The sequence below is a fragment of the Papio anubis genome, chromosome 5 (assembly GCF_008728515.1).
Source record: "Papio anubis isolate 15944 chromosome 5, Panubis1.0, whole genome shotgun sequence".
Classification (NCBI taxonomy): domain Eukaryota; kingdom Metazoa; phylum Chordata; class Mammalia; order Primates; family Cercopithecidae; genus Papio; species Papio anubis.
In genome coordinates, this window is record NC_044980.1 from 46446281 (window position 1) to 46471737 (window position 25457).

The 25457-nt window shown below is 37.4% G+C and overlaps 1 pseudogene; it reads left to right on the top strand.

The window, feature by feature from the left end:
* Positions 1 to 19811: 19811 nt before the first annotated feature.
* LOC101013076 lies at positions 19812 to 25254 on the top strand (annotated as a pseudogene).
* Positions 25255 to 25457: the final 203 nt, after the last annotated feature.

The following is a 25457-nucleotide window of genomic DNA, read 5'->3' on the forward strand; positions in this document are numbered from 1 at the left end:
AAGGAAAGAACAATATTGTAAGAATATACATCTATAAAAGCATGTGATATAAATACTATGCAATTTTTAATGATATTTACTACTGCATACTCGATAGAGTGGTAAAAAATTTGGAATAGGATCAATTAACATACACCTGTAGGACAGATAACCCCATATTGATCACATAATTTTTTTTTTCATTTTGTATTGCCAAATTTATGACCTAAAAGAAGAGCATGAAAAAGGTAAATGTAGGCAAGATAAAGGTTTAAGAGTTCCTTTGAAGCAAGTCAGAAATAATACATGAAAGATGGAGGTGGAGAGGAAAGAGAGAGAGGGAGCATGTGTGCCCACATTGACTGAAGGAACTGAGAGATGCTGAGAAGAAACAATATGAAAGATGCAGCCATTGAATGTTTGCTGCTGGTATTACATTTTTTGTCACTTTTATCCTTTAAGACATTCATTAGCAACACGCATACAAGTATGCTATGACAGATCTTCTTACATCATCTGTTTTTTTTTTTTTTTTTTTTTTTTTTTTTCAGACGGAGTCTCTCTCTGTCGCCCAGGCTGGAGTGCAGTGGCCGGATCTCAGCTCACTGCAAGCTCCGCCTCCCGGGTTCACGCCATTCTCCTGCCTCAGCCTCCCGAGTAGCTGGGACTACAGGCGCCCGCCACCTCGCCCGGCTAGTTTTTTTTTGTATTTTTTTTAGTAGAGACGGGGTTTCACCGTGTCAGCCAGGATGGTCTCGATCTCCTGACCTCGTGATCCGCCCGTCTCGGCCTCCCAAAGTGCTGGGATTACAGGCTTGAGCCACCGCGCCCGGCCTTTTTTTTTTTTTTTTTTTTTTGTCAAGGAAAACACTATATATACCTGCATTAAGCAGGGGTTATTTTCTATGACAAAATGTTCCATCAGTACTGATGAGGTGCTCTGAGTATCAATGTTGTTGGCATTCAGTAAATGCTTAATAGTAGTAATAATACCACAGATAACACGCAGTTTAAGAAATAAAATTGGGCTTTATATATTTTTCTCTTCCTCCAAGAAGAAAATGTCTTCCCGGCCCTTTTATCTCTGATGTTCTGTGAACATTTTTCCATTAGTGTGAGGGTAGCGCTACTGTGGTGAATGCTTCTGCTACATTCAGGAAGATAAAAAAATAGGCCAGATTAGAGTCACTTGAGTTGTATTCATGGAGAGAAATGCTATAGGTTCTCAAAACATTTTACTTATAATGTGTAATACAGCTAGCTTTTTATGACATTTTCTACAGTCCTTGATGCTAGATGGAGTATTTGTTACGTTCAATCATGTGGCTAATTTCAGATTGCTGAGAGAGATGGAGCCAGACAAATTATATGAAATAAGATTATTACCTAAATGAATATATATTAAAGATATGACAATATATATTCATTGGCAATTTTTTACTTTTTATAAAAGTAGCTCTAATGGTTGTTAAATAGGCATCTAAGTAATTGAATATATGATATACAAAAAATAGTGATAAAATTAAAACAATAACGTGGAATAATAGGAGGAATACGAGAGTAAGTTTATGCTTTTGCAAATCACACTTGGAACTTATATACATAAAAACAAACTCGTTGTATAGTATGTATATAATTATGACAGAATGTTTGAAAGTTTCCTAAATTATGTGTATAATTATAAAATCAATTTATTTGACGTTTTGTGAAGTTGTGTCAAGTTCTTTCACAGTCTTCTAAGATAATTTATCCTAAATTACCATTACTATCATCATTAAACTTTAGTGAGTTATAGAGGACAATATTTGTATGCCTGATTTTTTGTTTGTTTGTTTTTTAAGAATATGACACATTCTTAGACATATTTGCATCTGTTTGATTTCCTTCTTAGGGTTCTTTGTCTCTTGTGATTACTTGCTTGAATTTCTCATATTCAAAGCCCTAAGAACTCCTATGGGTATTCAAAACACATGATAAAGGGCAGTGATAAAAGAAAAGGCTCAACCCCTGTTTATGGCACTCAATGATCTACTGCAGGGGTTAGAAAACTACTGCTCCCAAGGACAAATATAGGCTTTTGTTTTTGTAAATAAAGTTCAATGGAAACTTAGCCATACTCATTCATTTACATATTGCCAGTGGTTTCTTCCTCAACACAAGGGCAGAACTGTGTCAATGGGACAGAGACCTTCTGTCTGCAAAGCCAAAAATATTATTTGTAATTTGAAAATAAAAATAGTAATTTGGTCATTTACAGGAGTTTTATGACTCCTGATTTATTGTCATAAAGTAGCTTGATCATTGTAAATCTTACTCCACATAACTTCCTCCCAGTATATTTCTAAAATTTTCTTTCTCCCTAGAAAATACCTAGATCTAACTACCTTGTTATTATTTAATGACTAATTAGATGGGCTTTAAATAAGTTTTCATTTGAAGAGCAGTTTTTCAAAGGCCCTAAATAATATTTACATTGAATGACTTTCAGAGATAACCAATACATTTTAAGACCTATTAATTTTGAATAATATTTTAAAATGATAATAGAAAACATGTGTATAGCACTTACTAAGTGCCAAACATAGTACAAAATATAGTGCTTATATTGATGTATTTAATCTTCACCACAAGTCTTTGGAGAGAAGTATCATCAGCATCATCCACTTTTGGGCAATGAGGAAATTTAGGCATAGAGTTTAAATATTTTAACCAAAGTAACACACTAAATGGGAGACAGAAATGGAACAGGAACCCAGGCCAGCTGGATAATCAGTAGGCTATCTGGCTTCAGCGTACCTCTGTTGGCCAATGACTGTGCTTTACCATTCAATGAACACTATTATTCCCTTGAAAAGACTACTCTCTCTCTCCCTCTTTTTTTTCTTCTTCTTTCTTTAGAGGCAGGATTTTGCTCTGTCACCCTGGCAGAAGTGCAGTGGCCTGATCATAGCTCACTGTAACCTCTAACTCCTGCACTCCAGAGGCCCTCCCACCTTAACTCAAGTATCTATCATTACAGGTGTATGCCCTCATGCCTCGCCAATTTTTCAAATTTTTTTTTGTAGAGAGAGTTTCTAGCCTTCTCTTTCTGGCTGGCCTTGAACTCCTGATGTCAAGCAATCCTCTCACCTCGGCCTCTCAGAGGGCTGGGATTACAGGCCTGAGCCACTGCCTGTATCTCTTGTTTTTGCATATTATCATAAAGCTTTAATGTAAGCAGGTAAGACATTAACAATTCAACAAGAGATTTTCATCTAATATAGGGAAATATCCTATAGCTCTTACTTTCTAGTGCTTAGCAATTTGATGAAAACATTAAAAGAGCACTTGAATGTGGCAAAGTAGGAGGAAAAGATTGGTGATATTTTGACCCTTATGTAACATGGAATTGAAATTGAAAATATTAAATATTTTCCAGATAGTGAAGAATTATTTTTTTTTGAGAAAGACATGGGGCATTTCAAATTTTTTCATCACACATCTTACTAGCAAATGTTACAAATAATTTTACTTTACATGCAATTTTCAGATGGAGGCATAAATAGATAGAAAAATAAGCAAATCTGTAGTAATAGATAACGGAATCGAATTTATTTTGATGGTGGCCAAGAAAATCAAATGAGAACAAATCTACTAAGCTACAGAAAATAAGCAATCACTGAAAAAAAAAAAAAAAACCACTAAAACTTAAAAGAAAACATATTATGCAGACATCATTATTAATTGGCATAATACTGAGATCAGCTTCGAAAAGTGACTCTCTTTCTAATTTTAGAGTAAGTTACATTATTTAATAATAAGTAAAATAGTTGGGGAATCATTATGTAAGACGTGAATTTCGGTAAGACATCTTGAGAATTTCTCTAGTTTATCAATTTTTCTTCCTGTTGGCAAGAATGCACCTGAACTATTCCAAACATGTAAAATTATCTCACCTTTAAATGTACCTAATTAATTTTGATTTTGAACCTTTCTTCATAATTCATTGTTCCTTTTTACTTAGTCATTAACTCACAAAAATAAAATATTCCAACAACTTTTTTTTCTAGGAAATTACTTAAAGAACTAAATGGAAAGAAATAATGTTTATTTTGTGAAACTAAGCTCTGAAAGGAGCTGAACTGCTCCTGTCTGATTTGGCTAGTACTCAATGAATTTTATCCTGTATCACTGAGCAGTCATCTTGAAAATAAGAAATGATAATTCAAAACATTATTGCACTTTACATTTAATGAAAAATATTGGCTAGTTAGATCAACCCTGGAACAAAACAAGTTTTGCAAGATTAAAATATTGTTACAATAGTTGTTTTTATAATACACATTCAAAAATACTTAAGCATTCACATCTGATGGAGGATAAATCTGTTTAAAGGGATTTAAAGTACAACCACTCACCACTAAGCTGGCCTTTGTCAGCATGTACTTGACATCTGAATAAGTCTATTCTCTGTGTGGTGAGGGGTCAACACAATAAAATGTCTGTTATTGAATCATCAAGTGGTTTGGGAGAATACTACCAAAATGCTGTCTAGGTGTTCTAGCACTGATCTGTGCAGAGGTCACTTTCACCTGAGCTACCTATGAAATCTTATGTTCAACAAGACACAAGGAATAGTTAACAAGCCCAGAGACAGTAAATATTGAAGCAGTTCTTCCTTGACCAGTCCTCTCTAGGAGCATTGCTAAATCTGTTTTAGAACTAGAGAAAGAATGTGAACTTGACACCTTTGGATGCATGGGAATTTCCTGTCTTAAATCCCATCCTGATTCAATCACAGAAACATTATTATGATCATTATTTGTATTATCATTACTGTTCTTGTTTAAAATTGGATCATTTGTAAGATTTCCAAATCTTGAAATCTTAAAGAGATCAACCACCAAAAAACAGACTAAAAAGCCACCATAATAAAGAAATAAGTCTATTACTGAGACTATCTCAACATTTCACATGGTTATATGCTAAATAAATTTTTTATATTATAAGGTTGTTTGACACAACAGGGTAACTTCAAAAACAAAATATATCTTCAAAGGTTCATTTTAAAAATTAGGCGATGTGTACTAAAAACCATATATAATTTCAGAAATACAAATCATTGTTATTTTCTCCTAATTTAATATAATTATTTACATTTCTGATTTTCACAAATTACTTCACTTAAGTATTACTCTGGGTATGAAAACATGTGTATTACAGATAAAAAAACACTAAAGACCATCTCTAAAAAACATCCTGTAGAATGGACTTACTAACCAAAAACTATGTGTAGTAAATATGGGCCTGTTTTACCAAAAAGTGAGGTAGATTAATTGGGTGTACTCATGAAGAATGACTTGCAATTAATTCCTAATAATATTCTTAAATTCCAAGTATATGTAAATCAAATGCATGATTATTTGGAAGCCAGCGCAGTTTCCATAGAGTGAAACATACTTTTTCTATAATGCCTTGATATACTTTTAATCAAGAAGAGCTCTCATAGGGATGTCAGATATTTAAACCAAGTTCTGACCTCTTCCTAAGTCTATTACTTTGGCTTTCTTACACAACATGGCTCTGTATTCACTGTTTTTAAAAAAAAAATTTTTAATTACTATGGGCACATAATAGGTACATATAATCATTGAGTACACATGATGTTCTGGTACAGGCATACAGTAATTGCATTAGGGAAATTGGGGTCTCTCTGTCTTCATTCTTGAGTTCAGTGTTACAGTTATGATTAAAGAAAATATCTCTTCACTAGTTTGGTCCTGCTGAAGTGAACTAAATATGGTCTAAGAAGGTCTCCATACTTCTCTATTTGAGTTCTTGTGGATGAACTATAGTCTAACTTAATAGGTAGACAAGATTGAAATCCTAACTTAGGAGTATGTGCCTATAACAATAGCTGAGTCTTGGCCAATCCCAGCAGCCGTACTTCAACCACTCATCACTGCTGAGTGTTCAAACTGTGTTCACATAAGGCAGATGCCAACCTGTAATCAATCCAGCTGTTTCTGTACTTCACTTCCAATTTCTGTATGTCACTTTACTCTTTTTGTCTATAAATTTGTTCTGACCATGAGGCACCCCTGGAGTCTCTCTGAATCTGCTGTGATTCTGGGGGCTGCCTGATTTGCAAATCGTTCATTGCTCAATTAAACTGCTTTAAATTTAATTCGGCTAAAGTTTTTCTTTTAACAGATGGTGGCAGAAGTGGGATCTGAAGTAGAGCTTCTAACGACCCCCAGGAACGCTGAGTGAACAAGCAAGGTACTTGCTGGATTCACTTGTGTCCTTTGATCTCTCAGAGTGGCTGGGGGTTGTGGTAACTTTTTTCTCAGATTTCAGAGCTCCCGGATTTGTGTTTTGAGGTCTCCAAGATTCTTTGAGAAAATTTGTGTTCCAAACTGGGTTTGGAAGTCACAACAGAAAGTAGACTGAGTTCAGGATTAGATTTGATCCAGTAATTAACTGGCTTGGATCCAGTTAGAGGTCTCTTATATCTGACTGGGTCAGAAAGAAACTGTTAGTAAGTGGTAATATTGCAGGAGCTGTAAAATTTGGCTTTTGAAAATTCACAGGGATCTTTATGTTCTACCTCTTTGTTGCATTTTTCTTGTGCGCTTAAGTAGGAAAAAAAAAAAAAAATCCTTGACTAAGTTAATCAAGGGAATCTGAAGGTAAAACCAATATTTTAAGTAAAAATGGGATCCTTAATTTCTGGAAAACTGCATTCCTTTCAGCTTATACATTAGGCCCAGGAGGTAGCAAAGTCTTACAGAAATGGCAAAATGTTATTAAAGGTGACATCATGGAACATCCCAAATGAAAAACAATTCATTAAAGTGTACTTAACAAAAAATGAGGGCTCCCAAATTAGTCTCATCTGGAGATGCCAATTGATATGCAGAAGGTTCTAAAAAGATTCCAATGTTTTTATTTAAAACACATATTTTGCTCTGGCTGGAATGGAAAATATTAGAATTTAGGTGCCCCATGTAGCTGGTTGGGTGGCAACTTGCAAAACTGAGAGGATTTTGCCTGTGGTTCCATGATTTTCCTTTGTGTTGTGGCTTGGCCCCCAGGGCAATGGTGTGGCAAGCCAGGTCACTAGGGTTGCTTAGGGAAAGAGAACCTAGAAGCCTGGCACGCCAGCAAAAAGGGTAAGAATTTCTTACCAGTCAGACTTCTGGCTAGTCTCTCTCTCTGCAAACCAGTTGAATGAATGATAAAAATCACTGTTTATATCTTCTGTAAAGTTTTAAGTAATAGGAAAAAAGATTTGTGAGGCTAATATTAAGCTGCAGTGAATCTGGTGTGCGTTGAGTGTCTTTCCGTATTGTTCTGTCATAAGCAGGCGTACCTTAGGATAGAACATGGGCTTAGAACCCCATAAGCCTGCTGTTCAAGATGGCCCAGAAAACTGGTCTGTTATGTCCTTGGGAGCTTGACCTTGTAACCATGTGGCAGTACCTTCTTTTGGTCTCAGTCATCACAATGGTAGCCCAGATTCAGGCTTCAATTCCCTGCTTAGGGAATGAGTGCTTTCTTGTTTGATATCTGCATGACTTTTACTATTTGTTGATTCTCTTCCACTTCATGAACCATCTTGAATTTTCCTTTCTCTGAGCATTTGTGAGGTTACCCTTGGTAATGTTCAAAAGCCAGAAATATTGTCTGTCTGGTCTGGCTAAAGTCAGGTAATAAAATATTTAAAAGGACTTCTAAAGTGCTATGGTTAAAAACCAGTTTAATTAAAAATGGATATCCAAGATCTAGGTTTGTTGGTTTGTTTGTTTGTTTTTTTATTTATTTTGAGACAGAGTCTTGCTCTGTCACCCAGGCTGGAGTGCAATGGCACAATCTCGGTTTGCTACAACCTCCGCCTCCTGGGTTCAAGCGATTCTCCTGCCTCAGCCTCCCCAGTAGCTGGGATTACAGGCATGCACCACCGCGCCCAGCTAATTTTTGTATTTTTAGTAGAGATGGGGTTTCACCATGTTGGCCAGGCTGGTCTCGAACTCCTGACCTCAGGTGATCCACCTGCCTTGGCCTCTCAAAATACTGGGATTACAGGCGTAAGCCACCGTGCTCTGCCAGCTATAGGTATATTTAAAAGGCCTTTGTTTTTACTTCTTGGATCTTGTTTTTCTGGAAAAAGGTTTTTGCTTCTCAGTCAACTGAATTATTTTTCTCCATTTTGTCTTGCCACTCAATGCACACAAGAGGCCCTAACCTGGTATTCCTTGGGGAAAAAGAGAAGACCCGATTTTGGGAAAAACCTTTGTTTTCCTCATGAAACCCTAGGAACTGAAAGTGAATAGGCCCCTCTCAAAGTCTAAGACTCTGTTCTGTTTTGCATTGTGTTATTTGACATTTTTTACTTTAGGGAGTATCGGAGATGGATTTGCATTATGAGAGAGCTTTAGTGTGCAGTAACGAGGTAGGAAATATACTTTTAGAGATGGGCTAATTCCAAAATGGGCTGATTGGCTTTGGGTTGCCGTACAATAAAATGCCCAGCAAAAGCACTGCACTGTCTTCTCCCATAGCATCTCTTTTTTGGGGGGTTCCCAGATGTAATCTAAAAGTGGGACCCTTAATTTTGGAGATCTGTTTTTGTCTTCTAGCTGTGCCTGCTCATTAGACCATAAAAACTGCATGCTTTAAGGAGAAACTTAGAAACTGGCAAATGAAAAGTCTTACAACTACTGGATCTTCTGTCTGTGTAGTTATATATGTGTTGTGTGTGTAATGTTTATATAAAAGAGGTCTAATTAATTGGTTTAAAGAAAAAAAAGTGCTTAGAATATTTTGAAAGAAATGTAAAAACTGTAATGCCTTTTAGTTCACATGACTTTGGTAATCTCTGGGAAATACAAAGTTTTAAAGATTATTGGCAAAAACAAAGACATTTGGTCTAAATTAGGCAGCTTGGATATTAAGTTTACTAAATGCTTGAAGGTCATAAACTGCTTCTTTGACTTTTCAAAATTGTCCAGTTTACCTATTTTGGAGCATTAGATTCTAGATAAAGCCTGGGGACATGTGGAAACCATGCCCCCAGCTATGCTGGAAAAAGTCAGACCTGATCTGGTGTCCTAGGCTCCACATTGAGTACATAATTAAAAATCCCTTACTTACCAAGGTTTTTCACCAAAATTAAAAATTGCTGAGAGTTACTATTATAACATGCAACTCAGACTACTGGAAAAAAACAGTTTTACCTGTTTTTAAGATATTTAAGGAAGGTAAAATGTGTTTTTAGTAAAAGATTATATAAAGGCATGGAAATGTGGATTTTCTTACTTAAGTTTAGAGGGTTAAATGATTGTTTTAAGTGACAAAGAAAAAATCTAAACATTTGAACAAATTGTGAGAGGTTTATAAAATTAATTGTAAAATAAATCTTGTGAACATTGGCTAAAGTTAAAGTGATATTACTCAGTTTTACTGTAAATTGAACATTAAAATAAAAGAAAAACAAGACTTTCTTAAAGTGTGGATCTGCTCTTTCTTTTTTTTTTAATTTTTATTATTATACTTTGAGTTCTAGGGTACATGTGCATAATGTGCAGGTTTGTTACATATGTATACTTGTGCCATGTTGGTGTGCTGCACCCATCAACTCATCAGCACCCATCAACTCGTCATTTACATCAGTTATAACTCCCAATGCAATCCCTGCCCCCTCCCCCCTCCCCATGATAGGCCCCGGTGTGTGATGTTCCCCTTCCCGACTCCAAGTGATCTCATTGTTCAGTTCCCACCTATGAGTGAGAACATGCGGTGTTTGGTTTTCTGTTCTTGTGATAGTTTGCTAAGAATGATGGTTTCCAGCTGCATCCATGTCCCTACAAAGGACACAAACTCATTCTTTTTTATGGCTGCATAGTATTCCATGGTGTATATGTGCCACATTTTCTTAATCCAGTCTGTCACTGATGGACATTTGGGTTGATTCCAAGTCTTTGCTATTGTGAATAGTGCTGCAATAAACATACGTGTGCATGTGTCTTTAGAGCAGCATGATTTATAATCCTTTGGGTATATACCCAGTAATGGGATGGCTGGGTCATATGGTACATCTAGTTCTAGATCCTTGAGGAATCGCCATACTGTTTTCCATAATGGTTGAACTATTTTACAATCCCACCAACAGTGTAAAAGTGTTCCTGTTTCTCCACATCCTCTCCAGCACCTGTTGTTTCCTGACTTTTTAATGATCGCCATTCTAACTGGTGTGAGATGATATCTCATTGTGGTTTTGATTTGCATTTCTCTGATGGCCAGTGATAATGAGCATTTTTTCATGTGTCTGTTGGCTGTCTGAATGTCTTCTTTTGAGAAATGTCTGTTGATATCCTTTGCCCACTTTTTGATGGGGTTGTTTGTTTTTTTCTTCTAAATTTGGTTGAGTTCTTTGTAGGTTCTGGATATTAGCCCTTTGTCAGATGAGTAGATTGCAAAAATTTTCTCCCATTCTATAGGTTGCCTGTTCACTCTGATGGTAGTTTCTTTTGCTGTGCAGAAGCTCTTTAGTTTAATGAGATCCCATTTGTCAATTTTGGCTTTTGTTGCCATTGCTTTTGGTGTTTTAGACATGAAGTCTTTGCCCATGCCTATGTCCTGAATGGTATACCTAGGTTTTCCTCTAGGATTTTTATGGTATTAGGTCTAACATTTAAGTCTCTAATCCATCTTGAATTAATTTTCGTATAAGGAGTAAGGAAAGGATCCAGTTTCAGCTTTCTACTTATGGCTAGCCAATTTTCTCAGCACCATTTATTAAATAGGGAATCCTTTCCCCATTTCTTGTTTCTCTCAGGTTTGTCAAAGATCAGATGGCTCTAGATGTGTGGTATTATTTCTGAGGACTCTGTTCTGTTCCATTGGTCTATATCTCTGTTTTGGTACCAGTACCATGCTGTTTTGGTTACTGTAGCCTTGTAGTATAGTTTGAAGTCAGGTAGCGTGATGCCTCCAGCTTTGTTCTTTTGGCTTAGGATTGTCTTGGAGATGCAGGCTCTTTTTTGGTTCCGTATGAACTTTTAAGCAGTTTTTTCCAATTCTGTGAAGAAACTCATTGTTAGCTTGATGGGGATGGCATTGAATCTATAAATAACCTTGGGTAGTATGGCCATTTTCATGATATAGAGGGAAATTTATAGCCCTAAATGCCCACAAGAGAAAGCAGGAAAGATCTAAAATTGACACTCTAACATCGCAATTAAAAGAACTAGAGAAGCAAGAGCAAACACAATCGAAAGCTAGCAGAAGGCAAGAAATAACTAAGATCAGAGCAGAAATGAAGGAGATAGAAACACAAAAAACCCTCCAAAAAATCAATGAATCCAGGAGTTGGTTTTTTGAAAAGATCAACAAAATTGACAGACCGCTAGCAAGACTAATAAAGAAGAAAAGAGAGAAGAATCAAATTGACGCAATAAAAAATGATAAAGGGGATGTCACCACCGACCCCACAGAAATACAAACTACCATCAGAGAGTACTATAAACACCTCTATGCAAATAAACTGGAAAATCTAGAAGAAATGGATAATTTCCTGGACACTTACACTCTCCCAAGACTAAACCAGGAAGAAGTTGAATCCCTGAACAGACCAATAGCAGGCTCTGAAATTGAGGCAATAATTAATAGCCTACCAACCAAAAAAAGTCCAGGACCAGAGGGATTCACAGCTGAATTCTACCAGAGGTACAAGGAGGAGTTGGTACCATTCCTTCTGAAACTATTCCAATCAATAGAAAAAGAGGGAATCCTCCCTAACTCATTTTATGAGGCCAACATCATCCTGATGCCAAAGCCTGGCAGAGACACAACAAAAAAAGAGAATTTCAGACCAATATCCCTGATGAACATCAATGCAAAAATCCTCAATAAAATACTGGCAAACCAGATTCAGCAACACATCAAAAAGCTTATCCACCATGATCAAGGGGGCTTCATCCCTGGGATGCAAGGCTGGTTCATCATTTGCAAATCAATAAACATAATCCAGCATATAAACAGAACCAAAGACAAGAACCACATGATTATCTCAATAGATGCAGAAAAGGCTTTTGACAAAATTCAACAGCCCTTCATGCTAAAAACTCTCAATAAATTCGGTATTGATGGAACGTACCTCAAAATAATAAGAGCTATTTATGACAAACCCACAGCCAATATCATACTGAATGGGCAAAAACTGGAAAAATTCCCTTTGAAAACTGGCACAAGACAGGGATGCCCTCTCTCACCACTCCTATTCAACATAGTGTTGGAAGTTCTGGCTAGGGCAATTAGGCAAGAGAAAGAAATCAGGGGTATTCAGTTAGGAAAAGAAGAAGTCAAATTGTCCCTGTTTGCAGATGACATGATTGTATATTTAGAAAACCCCATTGTCTCAGCCCAAAATCTCCTTAAGCTGATAAGCAACTTCAGCAAAGTCTCAGGATACAAAATTAATGTGCAAAAATCACAAGCATTCTTATATACCAGTAACAGACAAACAGAGAGCCAAATCATGAATGAACTTCCATTCACAATTGCTTCAAAGAGAATAAAATACCTAGGAATCCGACTTACAAGGTATGTAAAGGACCTCTTCAAGGAGAACTACAAACCACTAATCAGTGAAATCAAAGAGGACACAAACAAATGGAAGAACATACCATGCTCATGGATAGGATCTGCTCTTTCACAAAAATTAAGGGTTATAAAAGGCTTATAAGAATTTCACTTTATGGTCAAACTGATTAAGATTGAATCAATTTATCTTACTAGGTTTTATTAAAAATTGCAGTTGACATTAATAGTAGACTAAAATTAAGGTGAAATTTGATGTTCTCTTTTGAACAAGATTTTCATGTAATATTACAAGATAATAGACTACCAAAAAGAGAAGGGAAAGACAAGAGACAGATTGTTTGGAAAGCTAAGTCTTCCCTTTATCCATGAGTAAATATTTTTGCCTTTTTAAGATTTTTGAGTCATCATTTGACTTATAGTGACCTGGAATTCTATTTCATAATATCAAGTGTTTTAAACTTTTAACATATTTGATAGGCTTCCCCAAATCAAATTTCAGCTTCAGAATTGTCTTTCCTGACCTCTAACTTTGGGATGCTATGGAGGGCCCCTGAAGCATCCGAAAGAGAGGTAAACAGGACTATTTGACATGTTAAGTTACATGGGAAGCATTGTCAAAATAAAAAAAAAAATGTTTCACTTTCTTCAGGTTATATTTTAGTGTAGATGATCAATATGTTCCAAAATTGTGTGGGATTTCTAAAATTTTAATGTCTGAGTACATGCTATCAATCACAACTATGGTTATTATGTTAAGTTATTGCAGACCACAGAAATAACCATATTTCCTTTTCAATTGTGTCTAGCTGTAACTATTTAAAGTCATTTCCACAGTTAATTGCTTAACGCTGATACAGTTTCTGAAAACTTCACAAGCATGCAAAATCCTAGAATATGGTGGTTTTTAGGAGGTTTTAAAGGATGGAAAGGACCCTAAAAGGCACTCATGAATACTGGTTTCTGATAATTTTAAGAATCATATCATTTGAACTGGGTAAGAATTCCCAGAACTTTAATGAAAGAACTAACTAGGTTATAAAACTGCTAATCCGGGGGCGGAGCAAGATGGCCAAATAGGAACAGCTCCAGTCTCCAGCTCCCAGGGCGAGCGACACAGAAGACAGGTGATTTCTGCATTTTCAACTGAGGTACTGGGTTCACCTCACTAGGGAGTGCCAGACAATCAGTGCTGGTCAGCTGTTGCAGCCAGACCAGCCAGAGCTAAAGCAGGGCGAAGCATCACCTCACCTGGGAAGCCCAAGGGAGAAGGGAATTCCTTTTCCTAGCCAGGGGAACAAAGACACACAACACCTGGAAAATTGGGTAACTCCCACCACAATACTGCGCTTTAAGCAAACGGGCACACCAGGAGATTATATCCCACACCTGGCCAGGAGGGTCCCACACCCACGGAGCCTTCCTTATTGCTAGCACAGCAGTCTTCAATCTAATGGCAAGGCAGCAGCGAGGCTGGGGGAGGGGCACCCACCATTGCTGAGGCTTAAGTAGGTAAACAAAGCCCTGGGAAGATAGAACTGGGTGGAGCTCACAGCAGCTCAAGGAGGCCTGCCAGTTTCTGTAGACTCCACCTCTTGGGACAGGGCACAGCTAAACAACAACAACAACAACAACAACAAAAAGCAGCAGAAACCTCTGCAGACGCAAACGACTCTGTCTGACAGCTTTGAAGAGAGCAGTGGATCTCCCAACATGGAGGTTGAGATCTGAGAACAGACAGACTGCCTGCTCAAGTGGGTCCCTGACCCGTGAGTAGCCTAACTGGGAGACATCCTCCTCTAGGGGCAGACCGACACCCCACACCTCACACGGTGGAGTACACCCCTGAGAGGAAGTTTCCAAAGCAAGAATCAGACAGGTATACTCACTGTTCAGCAGTATTCTATCTTCTGTAGCCTCTGCCGCTGACAACCAGGCAAACAGGGTCTGGAGTGGACCTCAAGCAATCTCCAACAGACCTAGAGCTGAGGGTCTTGACTGTTAGAAGGAAAACTAACAAACAGGAAGGACCCCCACACCAAAACCCCATCAGTACGTCACCATCATCAAAGACCAGAGGCAGATAAAACCACGAAGATGGGGAAAAAACAGGGCAGAAAAGCTGGAAATTCAAAAAATAAGAGCGCAACTCCCCCTCCAAAGGAACGTAGCCCATCGCCAGCAACGGATCAAAGCTGGACAGAGAATGACTTTGACGAGATGAGGGAAGAAGGCTTCAGTCCATCAAACTTCTCAGAGCTAAAGGAGGAATTACATACCCAGCGCAAAGAAACTAAAAATCTTGAAAAAAGAGTGGAAGAATTGATAACCAGAATAATTAATGCAGAGAAAGCCATAAATGAACGGACAGAGATGAAAACCATGACACGAGAAATACGTGACAAATGCACAAGCTTCAGTAACCGACTCGATCAACTGGAAGAAAGAGTATCAGCGATTGAGGATCAAATGAATGAAATAAAGTGAGAAGAGAAATCTAAAGAAAAAAGAAGAAAAAGAAATGAACAAAGCCTGCAAGAAGTATGGGATTATGTAAAAAGACCAAATCTACGTCTGATTGGGGTGCCTGAAAGTGAGGGGGAAAATGGAACCAAGTTGGAAAACACTCTTCAGGATATCATCCAGGAGAACTTCCCCAACCTAGTAGGGCAGGCCAACATTCAAATCCAGGAAATACAGAGAACGCCACAAAGATACTCCTTGAGAAGAGCAACTCCAAGACACATAATTGCCAGATTCACCAAAGTTGAAATGAAGGAAAAAATCTTAAGGGCAGCCAGAGAGAAAGGTCGGGTTACCCACAAAGGGAAGCCCATCAGAATAACAGCAGATCTCTCAGCAGAAACTCTCCAAGCCAGAAGAGAGTGGGGGCCAATATTCAACATCCTTAAAGAAGAGAATTTTCAACCCAGAATTTCACATCCAGCCAAACTAAGTTTCATAAGTGAAGGAAAAATAAAATCCTTTACAGATAAGCAAATGCTTACAGATTTTGTCACCACCAGGCCTGCCTTACAAGAGAACTTGAAGGAAGCACTAAACATGGTAAAGAACAACCGGTACCAGCCATGGCAAAAACATGCCAAAATGTAAAGACCATCGAGGCCAAGAAGAAACTGCATCAACTAACGAGCAAAATAACCAGTTAATATCATAATGGGAGGATCAAGTTCACACATAACAATATTAACCTAAAATGTAAATGGACTAAATGCTCCAATTAAAAGACACAGACTGGCAAACTGGATAAAGAGTCAAGACCCATCAGTCTTCTGTATTCAGGAGACCCATCACACATGCAGAGACATACATAGGCTCAAAATAAAGGGATGGAGGAGGATCTACCAAGCAAATGGAGAACAAAAAAAAGCAGGGTTTGCAATACTAGTCTCTGATAAAACAGACTTTAAACCATCAAAGATCAAAAGAGACAAAGAAGGCCATTACATAATGGTAAAGGGAACAATTCAACAGGAAGAGCTAACTATCCTAAATATATATGCACCCAATACAGGAGCACCCAGATTCATAAAGCAAGTTCTTAGAGAGTTACTTAGACTCCCATACAATAATAATGGGAGACTTCAACAACCCACTGTCAACATTAGACAGATCAACGAGACAGAAAGTTAACAAGGATATCCAGGAATTGAACTCATCTCTGCAGCAAGCAGATCTAATAGACATCTACAGAACTTTCCACCCCAAATCAACAGAATATACACTCTTCTCAGAACCACATCGCACTTATTCCAAAATTGACCACATAATTGGAAGTAAAGCACTCCTCAGCAAATGTAGAAGAACAGAAATTATAACAAACTGTCTCTCAGACCACAGTACAATCAAACTAGAACTCAGGACTAAGAAACTCAATCAAAACCGCTCAACTACATGGAAACTGAATAACCTGCTCCTGAATGACTACTGGGTACATGACAAAATGAAGGCAGAAATAAAGATGTTCTTTGAAACCAATGAGAACAAAGATACAACATACCAGGATCTCTGGGACACATTGAAAGCAGTGTGTAGAGGGAAATTTATAGCACTAAATGCCCACAAGAGAAAGCTGGAAAGATCTAAAATTGACTCTCTAACATCACCATTAAAAGAACTAGAGAAGCAAGAGCAAACACATTGAAAAGCTAGCAGAAGGCAAGAAATACCTAAGATCAGAGCACAACTGAAGGAGATAGAGACACAAAAAACCCTCCAAAAAATCAATGAATCCAGGAGTTGGTTTTTTGAAAAGATCAACAAAATTGACAGACCACTAGCAAGGCTAATACAGAAGAAAAGAGAGAAGAATCAAATAGATGCAATAAAAAATGATAAAGGGGATATCATCACCGACCCCAGAGAAATACAAACTACCATCAGAGAATACTATAAACACCTCTACGCAAATAAACTAGAAAATCTAGAAGAAATGGATAATTTCCTGGACACTTACACTCTCCCAAGACTAAACCAGGAAGAAGTTGAATCCCTGAATAGACCAATAGCAGGCTCTGAAATTGAGGCAATTATTAATAGCCTACCAACCAGAAAAAGTCCAGGACCAGACGGATTCACAGCTGAATTCTACCAGAGGTACAAGGAGGAGCTGGTACCATTCCTTCTGAAACTGTTCCAATCAATAGAAAAAGAGGAAATCCTCCCTAACTTATTTTATGAGGCCAACATCATCCTGATACCAAAACCTGGCAGAGACACAACAAAAAAAGAAAATTTTAGACCAATATTCCTGATGAACATTGATGCAAAAATCCTCAATAAAATACTGGCAAACCAAATCCAGAAGCACATCAAAAAGCTTATCCAGCATGATCAAGTGGGCTTCATCCCTGGAATGCAAGTCTGGTTCAACATACGCAAATCAATAAACGTAATCCAGCATATAAACAGAACCAAAGACAAAAACCACATGATTATCTCAGTAGATGTAGAAAAGGCCTTTGACAAAATTCAACAGCCCTTCATGCTAAAAACTCTCAATAAATTCAGTATTGATGGAACATATCTCAAAATAATAAGAGATATTTATGACAGACCCACAGCCAATATCATACTGAATGGGCAAAAACTGGAAAAATTCCCTTTGAAAACTGGCACAAGACAGAGATGCCCTCTCTCACCACTCCTATTCAACATAGTGTTGGAAGTTCTGGCTAGGGCAATCAGGCAAGGGAAAGAAATCAAGGGTATTCAGTTAGGAAAAGAAGAAGTCAAATTCTCCCTCTTCGCAGATGACATGATTGTATATTTAGAAAACCCCATTGTCTCAGCCCAAAATCTCCTTTAGCTGATAAGCAACTTCAGCAAAGTCTCAGGATACAAAATTAATGTGCAAAAATCACAAGCATTCTTATACACCATTAACAGACAAACAGAGAGCCATATCATGAATGAACTTCCATTCACAATTGCTTCAAAGAGAATAAAATACCTAGGAATCCAACTGACAAGGGATGTAAAGGACCTCTTCAAGGAGAACTACAAACCACTGCTCAGTGAAATCAAAGAGGACACAAACAAATGGAAGAACATACCATGCTCATGGATAGGAAGAATCAATATCATGAAAATGGCCATATTGCCCAAGGTAATTTATAGATTCAATGCCATCCCCATCAAGCTACCAATGAGTTTCTTCACAGAATTGGAAAAAACTGCTTTAAAGTTCATATGGAACCAAAAAAGAGCCCACATTGCCAAGACAATCCTAAGTCAAAAGAACAAAGCTAGAGGCATCACGCTACCTGACTTCAAACTATACTACAAGGCTACAGTAACCAAAACAGCATGGTACTGGTACCAAAACAGAGATATAGACCAATGGAACAGAACAGAGTCCTCAGAAATAATACCACACATCTAGAGCCATCTGATCTTTGACAAACCTGAGAGAAACAAGAAATGGGGAAAGGATTCCCTGTTTAATAAATGGTGCTGAGAAAATTGGCTAGCCATAAGTAGAATGCTGAAACTGGATCCTTTCCTTACTCCTTATATGAAAATTAATTCAAGATGGATTAGAGACTTAAATGTTAGACCTAATACTATAAAAACCCGAGGTAATACCATTCAGGACATAGGCATGGGCAAGGACTTCATGTCTAAAACACCAAAAGCAATGGCAACAAAAGCCAAAGTTGACGAATGGGATCTCATTAAACTAAAGAGCTTCTGCACAGCAAAAGAAACTACCATCAGAGTGAACAGGCAACCTATAGAATGGGAGAAAATTTTTGCAATCTACTCATCAGTCAAAGGGCTAATATCCAGAACCTACAAAGAACTCAACCAAATTTAGAAGAAAAAAACAAATAACCCCATCAAAAAGTGGGCAAAGGATATGAACAGACATTTCTCAAAAGAAGACATTCAGACAGCCAACAGACACATGAAAAAATGCTCATCATCCCTGGCCATCAGAGAAATGCAAATCAAAACCACAATGAGATACCACCTCACACCTGTTAGAATGGTAATCATTAAAAAGTCAGGAAACAACAGGTGCTGGAGAGGATGTGGAGAAATAGGAACACTTTTACACTGCTGGTGGGACTGTAAACTAGTTCAACCATTGTGGAAAAACAGTGTGGCAATTCCTCAAGGATCTAGAACTAGAAGTACCATATGACCCAGCCATCCCATTACTGGGTATATACCCAGAGGATTATAAACCATGCTGCTATAAAAACACATGCACACGTATGTTTATTGCGGCACTACTCACAATAGCAAAGACTTGGAATCAATCCAAATGTCCATCAGTGACAGACTGTATTAAGAAAATGTGGCACATATACACCATGGAATACTATGCAGCCATAGAAAAGGATGAGTTTGTGTCCTTTGTAGGGACATGGATGCAGCTGGAAACCATCATTCTCAGCAAACTATCGCAAGAACAGAAAACCAAACAGTGCATGTTCTCACTCGTAGGTGGGAACTGAACAATGAGATCACTTGGACATGTGAAGGGGAACATCATACACCGGGGCCTATCATGGGGAGGGGGAGGAGGGAGGAATTGCATTGGGAGTTATAACTGATGTAAATGACGAGTTGATGGGTGCTGATGAGTTGATGGGTGCAGCACACCAACATGGCACAAGTATACATATGTAACAAACCTGCACGTTATGCACATGTACCCTAGAACTTAAAATATAATAATAATAATAATAAAAACTGCTAATCCAAAAAGAACAAAAATTTATTAAATACCAAGAAAATACTTTGCCAGATTGTCATCCTAAATTAGCTGATACTGAAGTTGTTCAGACATACAATTTGAATAAATTCCATGGTCTAACTCAAATTACCTATAATAACCCATCAGTTATCAGTGCTATGTACCTAAATTGGAGAAACAACTGGTATTCAAGAGGACATAAGTCCAGTGTTAAGTATGGATTCATGGAGAACCAGGACGGCTGCCTTGTCCTTCCTGAGTCCTTAAAGCTTTTGTTATTAAAGGTTCTGCCTTCCATGACTCATCATGGAAAAGATAAAATTATCCAAATTAAATATATATTGGTGTGGTGACTTCTAAATTGCTAAAATAGTTTATGATCAGTGTTTAGTTTGTCAAACCCATATTCCTGGGAAGACAATAAAACTTCAGGGACATCTGGCTACCTGATGGGCCATTTAAACATTTATAGAGGGATTTCATTCAACTGTCATTTTCAATACATTTTTTTTTTTTTGGTTATACAAAAGCTTTCCCATGCAAGAGAGCTGATGTTGTGGCACTAAATTATTGTGTTGCAGTGTATTTTCATCGAGTAAATAAAGCTTTTCATGGTTCACTGACTGGGGATAGTCAACCCCTTCGCAATTTAGAACCTGAAGACTGGATCTTCTGAGAACATCAGAAAAAGACTTTCCTTGCTATCCATACTACGGCAAAAACTTTGGGACTTTGAACTTGGGTTTATAATCTCACAACTGAGAACAGGGTCCCTCCAAACTCTTGGAAAGGTATACCCATTGTTAAGCTTTACTTAAGGTAAAGCTAACCAGGGAAATTTTTCTCCAGAAGAAAATGGCATCCTTTATGCGAACAGCTTTTCACAAGATCACAGATCAAGACTTCTACTATCATGAGACTCTTATCTTTGAATATTTTTTCCTTGCTTGTGCCTTTATGAACAATAGAAGTGAAAAGGGGGTCTGTTATGTGCACTTATGGAGTATACTTTCATTTGTGAAGGATTTTGCAGCTGACCTTATACATGGATAACCTTATACTTTGATAGAGGTGAAGGCCCAGTGTATGTGAGAAACTTTAATGGTATATATGTTGCCTCACAATCACTCAGAAACAGAACACTGGTTCCCTCCTCTTAACCCACATCATCAGTTAAAGAGAACATTGCCAGGGGGCCTTTACTCTTCTAGAAGGGCATCATTTGTTAGGTCCTTTTTCCATGGTTTGGAATAAAAGAGGCAACAAATAGAAATGTATGCCTCATAATAGACTCTGCTGTGAAGACTATACTTACACGATAGACTTTAAATTCTCTTGGGAAAGTTATACTAAATAATAGAATTGGCTAAACAGAGAAGTATCTGTGCAGCTGCTGGCACTTATGGCCTATGGAGAAGACATCAGGTATTGTAGAGATTCAGTTGCAGGGAATTAATGAAAAGACCACTTAGTTAAGCAAGTAGACTCTTTAGCTCATTCTTTGATCTATTCAGTATTAGGTGGTTTGGTTTATGGGGACTCTGAGTAAGGAACATACTCCAAACTTTTGGTATTATCCTCCCAATAGTCATAATAGTCTCCCTGATGTCCTGTATTCTCTCAAAGATTTTAAATATTTGCATGCAGCCATCTCTAGAATGTCAAATGGTATCTCTTCAGATACCATGCAGAGCTGAAAGAAATGTGCAACAATGAGTACGCTGTAACCTATGAATGACATGCTGAGACTGGAAACCTAAAATGACGGTAACTGAGAGTGGTGCTAAGGCCCTAAGTTTCAGTCACACTGTCACCTAAGTGAAAACCTGGCTGAAATGGGGAACTTTCTTAAACAAAATTATGGGAGGCCATTGTTTTGGACTAAGCTCATGCGCTAGGCCCCAACAGACCAAATCAAACCCAAATGGAGTCACTCATGCTAAATGTGACATAATCAAACTAAGACATTAAGGAAACACATAGATCCTAGAACAGACGAGGTTTTGTTTTGCTCCTGTAAAGAAGATGTTCCAGTATAAGGGATACCCTCAAGTCCTTGTTCTTGCCTTTGAAAAATTCACTGTTCTACTGTTTCTCAGTAGTTTTCAAGACCAAATAAGTATGCTTGCAATGGTGATAGTGACATCAATGACTAAAGGTTTGGTCAATCTCTCAAAATTGAGAAAATGACCAAAAGGGGGCAATTGTTAAAGTGAACTAAATATAGCTTAAGAAGGGCTCCACAATTCTGTATTTGAGTCCTTGTGGATGAACTACAACCTAACTTAATCAGTAGACAAGACTAGAAACCAAACTTAGGAGTTTGGTTTGTGCCTGTAACAACACCTGAGTCTTGGTCAATCCCAGCAGTCATACTTCAACCATTCCTGCACTGCTGAGTGTTCAAACCATGTTCAAATAACGCAAACGTCAACCTGTAACCAATCTTACTGTTTTTGTACCTCACTTCCAATTTCTGTATGTCACTTTACTTTTTTTGTCTATAAATTTATTCTGAGCGTGAGGCACCCCTGGAGTCTCTCTGAATCTGCTGTGATTCTGGGGACTGCCTGCTTCGCGAATTGTTCATTGTTCAATTAAACTCCTTTAAATTTAATTCAGCTTAAGTTTTTCTTGTAACAGTCCTACAAAATCTTCACTGGCTAAGCTATAAGAGGAGGCCTTCAGGTGATGTTTAATATATCAAGTTTTTATTTTTAATAGGTAGTATATACTTGGATATCAAGAGCCTGTTTTGAGCATAGTATTTTGGACGCAGTGGATCTTGAATTCACCAGGGTGCTTGATACCCTTCGTAGGATAGCTGGATTAAATGTAACTTGATGGAAGTGTCTGATTAGAGTAAAGTAAATGTAGTGGAAAAGTTCTAGCGGCAAGGTATAGATTTGGTAATCGTACCCTTACCCAACTTTGTTAGAAATTGGATTGGCATTTGTTACAACACATCATATTAGTTGTTCATATTCCTGCCTCCTCTCCAACATCCACTCATTAATTCCCAAGGCATCATGGACTTGAACTGTGCCAGGCACAGTGCTGATGCTGAGTGTCCCAGTGGGAAATTGGCCAGCTGTTTTCCTTCTGTCATGGAATTTATAGTTTTATAAAGTCTTTCAAGGCAGAAAATAGGTCTTATTTAATTGTATTCAAATAAACACAATAGATGCTTAACAAATATTTATGAATCTTGATAGAAATTTTGTAGGGTATATATATCACATTTTCCAAATTTTGGATGCTGTTGGAGATATACTCAATATATTGAATAAGGGATTCTAGATCTAAAAGATTTTTAAATCTCAATTTTTCAATCTAGAATTGCAGTGAATAAGACTGAATTTTTAGAGATGTGATTTAAGAAACACTTAAGGTAGAAATGGCCCCGAGGAAGGCCTGGCCTGCAGCCAAGGGGGACTGTAGGCTGCCTGGCCTGGTTGGTCAGTGCCAGGGCTGGGCTAAGAAATCATGGTACCAAGAAACACCAGTATTTAAGAGATGATGGCATCTGAAACCCACAATGTTAAAAAGCAGAACTTTTGAAATAATATTCAGGATCATTTCGTTGATGGACCTAGGAAAAGCATTTCTAATTTCATTAATAAGAACAAGAAGGAAGTTAAGAAATCGCAACAGTTGGCAGTTTATATAAATAGAAGAGTTGGACAAGCTGTGAAAAGTCCAGATAAAACTATGTAAGGTAATCTAGCCAGGCACAGTGGCTCACGCCTGTAATCCCAGCACTTTGGGAGACCAAGGTGAGTGGTTCACGAGGTAGAAGATTGAGACCATCCAGGCTAACATGGTGAAACCCCGTCTCTACTAAAAATACAAAAAAATAGCCGGGCGTGGTGGTTGGCACCTGTAGTCAGCCAGGGAGGCTGAGGCAGGAGAATGGCATGAACCCAGGAGGCAGAGCTTGCAGTGAGCCAAGATCGCACCATTGTACTCCAGTCTGGGCGACAGAGCGAGACTCTATCTCAAAAAAAAAAAAAAAAAAAAAAAAACAAAAAAAAACAAAAAAAAAAACAAAACCCAAAAACTATGTAAGGTAATCTTTCATAGAAAGTTAGTTCATTATCCCTTTCTAAACCTCTGTTACAGGAAAAACAAACAAAACAAACAAAAAAACACAGTCCCCTAGAAGTGGAGCTGTGACATGGCAAATAGAGAAAATGAACTGGTTTGTGCAAACCACCTGCCTGAAAAATTATACCAGAGTAGTCAAATATATTTGCTTAACCCCAGTGATTCCGATTTTTCACAGACATAAAGCCCATCATCACAATACAGTCAGTATTTTTCTCAAGTTTCTCAGGATCATGAAACAAATGGCCCAAGTTTTGCTCAGCAGGAATTTGAAATTGAATGTAGCTTTAACTTTCTGGAGAAAGAAGTATATGTGAATTTGCATCTTGTTTGGTGAGAATAGAAGATCTTGGCATTGTGGTAGATTGCCTTCCTGTGCTCACCGGTAGTTTATAGGGAGAAAAACAATATATCTTACTTGAAGGTTGGGTAGTCTCGTTGCCTCTAGTAAATTCACTATGTAAAAGCAAATTTGAAAAATACCTAACATTTGGTTTAAACTGGCTTCAAGCAGTCATTAAAAGGTGGTGGTCAGAACTATTGTCCAAAAGAGAAATTATAAATAATGGAAATATTCAGGTTTTAAAACAACAGTTAAATGGATTGTGGGAGCAGGAAAACCATCTTACTTTGGTTCCAGGATATACTGGTAATATAGCTAAGGAAGCAGATGCTTATTTATTACCAGTGAGAGATTTAATCTACTAAAGAACATTTGTTTATTCAAAACATCCCCGGACTATATAATTTACAAGAAAAAGAAAGATTTCTTCTGAGAGATGTGAACTGTGGAAAAAATTAAAACGATTTTTTTTTTTATTTTAAAAAGTCACATAATAAAACCATGAATGAAACCGTAACAATCTACTTCACATAGAAGTGAAAAAATACCCAAAAGAAACAGCTTTAACTTTAGTGAGATGAAAGTACACTATGGAAAATGTTGACCTTGCTCCATTTGGGGTTTATATAGTTATTTGCTAACATTGTTAAAGAACTACTGGATCTTAATACAATCCTGCATAAAAATATAATTTATATTATGTGAAAAACTAAGAGAGGGCGTATGGCTAGGAACCCTAAAGAGCAATCATTAGTAACTTTTTGAAGACTGTGTTTTAATGAAAAAACAAATATGTGTGGCTGTCATTTTGTATTTAAAATAATGAAAGTTTAAAACATCATGGCAAAAATCAATCTTAAATATTTTTGTCCATACTAAGATACTGTGTATGAGAAATGCCTATGATACCAGTATCTGTTTTAAAAAATTAAAACCAACTGTGCTTCTGGCATGATGAAAATCATTAAATTAAATCAGGGGTTTATATTTATGTGGAGTGTTGTTGAAACATATTCCATACCATTTTTAAAACTTGAAAATATCTGACCTTTGTGCCAGAATCATCATGTCATGTACATATATGTATTACTACTGTCTAACCCTATCTAAAGAAAAAGGTTAATATGTATCAGTATAAATATTTAACTGGAAATGTACATGGAGTTGGCTAATTTATTTCACTTTTTATTGTATATGGATTTCTAATATATCTCACAT